Here is a 6,582-nt window from a genome sequence, read left to right as displayed (position 1 = left end):
CACTATTTCAGACTTTGTGAAAATTACACCTCATGAAAGTGCAGTTTTCGATCTGAAGCAATATTGACAGCAGCAAAAACCTAAGCTACAGGACTCCAAATGGCATGAAACTTTACAGCATGCTAGAGAAATACAAGGGGTACAATTAACTCTATTGGACCAACCTCAAAAGAGCTACAGATCACAAGATGCAAGCAAGACAAGACAACAACAAAATATAACAGATTCCAGACTTAGAAATATTTCAGCTCCTCCAAATCAGCACTATTTCTATCAACTTGAGAGCAAGCAAAAAACACCTAAACATGCATTTCTATTGCAACTAAAAATACCAGGGGCTAAACAAAACATCCAAGATCAACTCCCTAGTTGACAACTCCGTTAAACGACGCACGGAATAAATCCTACGAATTAATCAAAAGGGCAACATAGCAAAATATCTCGCGAACTAACTTACTCGAAAGCCAAAACTAGTTGCACAGAAAAATCCATGGGATTTTTCTACCTCGGAAACACATAAAATACGTGGGATTGCAACACAAAATAAAGCCACACAATAATGCGGGAGAATCACCTAGATATGGGAAAATAAATTACCGGCAAATCCTACGCGCAAAAATACGAGTGACCGCTTTAAAATGCATGGAAAAATGGACCCTAAAACATGGACATTTTGTCTAAGGTACTCGAGCAATCCGGACCGCAAGAAAAATAAATACGGTACGAAACAAAATAGGACAGCACGTTAAACTAGGCGTTCGGCACGTAAAACTACATCAAATAATTATGCAAGTCGGATAATCTTATTCTACTCGAAATTCTACGCCAAAACCATATAAAATACTCCCCGTTCCGGCTTACGGAATAAAAGTTACGGTCGTTTTAAAAAGCCTATATCTCCTGAAAAGGTTTAAATCCTAGAACCTAAAAAAAACACTAACGGGCCGAATTGCACTATTGTGCAGTGGCCCAGGGCTGAAATCGGCCCAAGATAGCTGTGGGCAAGAGGAAAAAAAAACTACAGCCAGCAAAGAGAATAAGGTACCCATGGGATTTGATCCCACGACCTCCTGGTTACGAAGGCCTAACCAGCTGGGCTGGCTACTTACACACGAAATAACTGGGCTTATACACTCAATGAAACGGCAACATCAGCTCATCCTCGAAGGAGAAAATGCAGAAAAAGAATGCGCAGCCATGGGGTTTCGAACCCAAGACCTCTTGGATGAGCATCTCCTTCCTTGCAAGTTGGACTACGAGGGAGGTTCTGTCCTAATCAGATTCGTTCGGTACAACTATATGGCGCGGGGCGGAGGCTCACCTATGGCCAGATCTGCCGGTTGGTGGAGTTACGACGTCAGGCCGATGGTCAACGGCCAAGGGCACGACGGGGACGGGCCCTGCCGGGGAGTTCCGACCGGGAATGGGCAGATCGGGACGAGGGCTACCAGATCCGGGGCTTCCCGGCACCAGAGGGCGACGAGGAGACCTAATGGCGGCGGGCGAAACTCGTGGGCATCCATGGTTGTCCCCTGCAGCTGCTTCCAGAGAGGAGAAAGGTCACGGGAGAGAGAGAGAGAAACGAGGAGGGAGGAGAAGGCAGGGCGAAGCACTGGCCTGGGTCGCGGAGACGGCCGGCGGCGAGGCCCTCCGGCGTGGAGGCGCGACGGGTGCTTGTGGCTCCGGTGGAGCACCCTGGCGGCGGGGCGAAGAGAAGAACGAGCAGCAGCGCACGGGCGGCAGCGGGCTTGGGCGGGCCCGCGCTGGGACGGGCGCTCGAGCCGTCAGATCTGGATCTGACGATCCAGATCGCGACGGCGGTTGGTGGCGGCGTTGACAAGTGGCGGCGGGGAATTTTGCCGGCGCGGAAAATGAGGAGGGAGGCGGCTGGAGCTACGAGGAGGCTAGGGACTCGGGTTATCTGGCCCATTTTTGGTAGGGGGCTGTCTATATATGGTAGGGGATAGGGTTGGAGGGTTTTGGGATGACTTTTGACCCTCCGATTACGATCGGACGGTCCGATAGAATAGGTTGGTTAGGTGGGCTGTAGTGGGCTGTGTTAGAGAGGCTTGGTGGGGATGAGAGGGAGACTGGGCGGCGCGGCAACGAATTTTAAAACACCGACAGACGTCCGACGGTAGATCGAATACGGTGCCGCTACGGTCGACCGTTCGGGTACCAGACGAACTCCGATCGCGACGAAACTTGACAGGCAGCCTAGCTATATTAAAATAAGACCACACGTCAAATCTCAACCCGATCAGAGAAAGTTTTTTGCACACTTTTTAAAACAGGGTTACGACGGTGCCGCGGGCGCGTGCGTGTGCGGTCGGACTCAGAACGAACAACGACGTTAACCGGCAACTAACAACGGATGCAAGTTTTGAAAACGGGCGGCAACAGAGACGCCGATGCAATGCAGATGATGCGCATGATGCGATGATGATGCGACAAATAAAAATATACACACGACGAAAACGGAAAGAGAGGGGAATCTTCTGGAACGTCGGCGTTGGGCTGTCACAACCCGGGACTCCTAGATTTCTGCATAGTATTCAAAGTAGGAGTACTTTTCCAATTTGAACATTCAATAAGCAAAACCAAATCGTAAAATAAAGTAGTATTCAAATTAGCATGCATTCAATTATAAGCAAAACTACATCATCTCTTTTGTCCGTACATCGTCGAATATTATCACTAATACTCCTCGAATACTATCATACATATAGCATCACTGATACAGCTAGAACCGTAGCGCCCGACGGGTATCGTCGCGGGCGGTGGACACCCAAAGAGAAGGAACCATCACAGGATCATAGCTCCAGTGAGATCCCTGAAGAACCTACCAGGTATGCTCGAACCTGCCCTCCAACGCAACCATGTAGCGACGGACGTGCTCATCCTCCTCGCTGACACGGTGACGTACCACCTCCGCGGTGCGCGGAAGCCTCGGCACCGTCACTGGCCCACGCGACCGCCACCAAACAAGGATCGGGTCAACAACGGGCTGGCTCCTCACCAACCTACGCCCCCCGGAAGGTAACACCTCCCAATACCAGCCGGGCGGAGCCCAGTCCCGGACATGGCCCCTCTGATCAAGCAGGTGTCCTCCATCGAGTCGACGACGAGGATGCGGGATAGGCATCGTAAAATGAACTAAAAAAATAAACTAGTTCTATTAATTTTCTTTCTAAAAATAAACTAATTGTATATATAGTAAAATAAACTATTAACACTTAAGCATATACAATAGCAAAATTAAGCAATAATCTAAGAAACACTAATTAAGCATCTATATACGTAGAAATGTCTTCTTCTTCTTCTTCTTCTTCTTCTTCTTCTTTCTTATTTTCTTCTCCGCTTCTTCTTCAACTTCTCTTCTTCTACTTCTCATGTTCTTCTATTTTTCCTCTTCTTATTCTCCTTTTTCTTCTTTTCTTCTCCTCCTTTTCTTATTTTCCTTTTTCCTAATCTTATTTTCTTATTTTTGTTCATCTTACTTCTTTTTGTAACCCTAACCTAATTCTAAACATTACTAACCCTAATAATCTAGCACAAACCTAATAACAATAGGAATTAAATGACAAAAAATCTTTTCTTCTCCTTTTTCTTCTTTTCTTCTCCTTTTTCTTCTTTTCTTCTCCTTTTTCTTCTTTTCTTCTCCTTTTTGTTCTTTTCTTCTCCTTTTTCTTCTTTTCTTCCCTTTTTCTTCTTTTCTTCTCCTTTTTCTTCTTTTCTTCTCCTTTTTCTTCTTTTCTTCTACCGGCCGGAGTGTTGGGGAGGAGGGGGCGGGGGGCTTACCGGCCGGAGGCGTCGACGACGGCGAGGAGGACGGCAGGCGGTGGCGAGGAGGACGACGGCGACGACGAGGAGGACGGCAGGCGGCGGCGAGGAGGACGGCGGGCAGCCTGACGGCGTCGTCGAGTTCGTCGGTGCCGCGCCGGGCAGGAGAACGAGGAAGAAGAGAGAACGAAATGCGATTTGGGTTGGAAATTTTCTAACTCCCGCTTATATAGGTGGATCTTTAGTCCCGGTTCGGGGCTCGAACCGGGACTAAATACACCCTTTAGTCCCGGGTGGAGCCACGACCCGGGACTAAAGGCCCCTTTTCGACACACCAAAAGGCGGGAAGCAGGGGCCTTTAGTCCCGGGTCGGGGCTCGAGCCGGGACTAAATACACCCTTTAGTCCCGGGTGGAGCCACGACCCGGGACTAAAGGCCCGTGCTTGGCAGGCGGCAGGCGAGGGGCTTTAGTCCCGGGTCGTGGCTCCACCCGGGACTAAAGCCCCTCCGCTGGCTGCACGATAAGTTTAGTCCCACCTCGCCCAGCAAGGGGGACTAACACTAGTTTATAAGCCCCGTCGCAGCATCACCATCGAGCTCCTCTCTAAAGCAGGCTTACGGGCCTAAACTGACTGTAAATTTAAAAATTGAAACTATATTTGAAATTATGGAGAAAATTAAACCTGAATTCAAAGTGAGGTCACTTTGAATTTATATTTAATTTTCTCTATAAATTCTCATATGGTTTCAATTTTTTCTATTTTCAAAAATAACTATTTTGTTATTTTCAATTAAAAACTATGTTTACTAAAATTCTTTTTGCATATTTGAGAATTTGACAAAACTATGATAATGAAAAGTGTTTGAAATTGAATAAATAATTCAAAACTATTTTCTATTTTCAAAATTAATTATTTTGACTATCCAAACTATTAACTATTTTGTTATTTTCAATTAAAAACTATGTTTATTGAAATTCTTTTTGCCTATTTGAGAATTTGACAAAACTATGATAATGAAAAGTGTTTGAAATTGAATAAATAATTCAAAACTATTTTAAATTTTCAAAATTAATTATTTTGACTATCCAAACTATTAACTATTTTGTTATTTTCAATTTAAAACTATGTTTATTAAAATTCTTTTTGCATATTTAAGAATTTGACAAAACTATGATAATGAAAAGTGTTTGAAATTGAATAAATAATTAAAAACTATTTTCTATTTTCAAAATTAATTATTTTGACTATCCAAACTATTAACTATTTTGTTATTTTCAATTAAAAACTATGTTTATTAAAATTCTTTTTGCATATTTGACAATTTTACAAAACTATGATAATGAAAAGTGTTTGAAATTGAATAAATAATTCAAAATTATTTTCTATTTTCAAAATTAATTATTTTGACTATCCAAACTATTAACTATTTTGTTATTTTCAGTTAAAAAATATGTTTATTAAAATTCTTTTTGCATATTTGAGAATTTGACAAAACTATGATAATGAACTCCATACTTTTTGTGTGTTCAAAATGCACCATTCAAAGGCACATCACAAAATTTCAACAATTTCTCACTTCATTTGGTATTCTTCGTGCATTTACTTATTTTTTTTGAGCTAGTTGACCCTGAAATTGAAAAGCACTACAAATGAACTCTGAAAATGTTGAAAGTTGGCATGCTATCATCATTTCATCCACATAGCGTGTGTTAAAAAGTTGAGAGGGCTACGACAAAAACTGGATGCACTTTGTGTACAAAACGGACAATCTCTCTCGAAGTATGAGGGTTTCGAACGAGAACTCATCTCTTACAAAGGGATTTCATTTTTTTGAACTTATTTAAACTCCATACTTTTTGTGTGTGCAAAATGCACCATTCAAAGGCACATCACAAAATTTCAACAATTTCTGACTTCGTTTGGTATTCTTCGTGCATTTACTTATTTTTTTTAGGTAGTTGACCCTGAAATTGAAAAGCACTACAAATGAACTCTGAAAATGTTGAAAGTTTGCATGCTATCATCATTTCACCCACATAGCGTGTGTTAAAAAGTTGAGAGGGCTACGACAAAAACTGGATGCACTTCGTGTACAAAACGGACAATCTCTCTCGAAGTATCAGGGTTTCGAACGAGAACTCATCTCTTACAAAGGGATTTCATTTTTTGAACTTATTTGAACTCCATACTTTTTTGTGTTCAAAATGCACCATTCAAAGGCACATCACAAAATTTCAACAATTTCTGACTTCATTTGGTATTCTTCGTGCATTTACTTAATTTTTTTTGAGCTAGTTGACCCTGAAATTGAAAAGCACTACAAATGAACTCTGAAAATGTTGAAAGTTGGCATGCTATCATAATTTCACCCACATAGCGTGTGTTAAAAAGTTGAGAGGGCTACGACAAAAACTGGATGCACTTCGTGTACAAAACGGACAATCTCTCTCGAAGTATCACGGTTTCGAACGAGAACTCATCTCTTACAAAGGGATTTCATTTTTTTGAACTTATTTGAACTCCATAATTTTTGTGTGTTCACCATTCAAAGGCACATCACAAAATTTCAACAATTTCTGACTTCATTTGGTATTCTTCGTGCATTTACTTTTTTTTGAGCTAGTTGACCCTGAAATTGAAAAGCACTACAAATGAACTCTGAAAATGTTGAAAGTTGGCATGCTATCATTATTTCACCCACATAGCATGTGTTAAAAAGTTGAGAGGGCTACGACAAAAACTGGATGCACTTCGTGTACAAAACGGACAATCTCTCTCGAAGTATCACGGTTTCGAA

The sequence above is a fragment of the Hordeum vulgare genome, chromosome 3H, assembly GCF_904849725.1.
Source record: "Hordeum vulgare subsp. vulgare chromosome 3H, MorexV3_pseudomolecules_assembly, whole genome shotgun sequence".
Lineage (NCBI taxonomy): Eukaryota > Viridiplantae > Streptophyta > Magnoliopsida > Poales > Poaceae > Hordeum > Hordeum vulgare.
Note: the sequence above shows the minus strand (reverse complement) of the source record.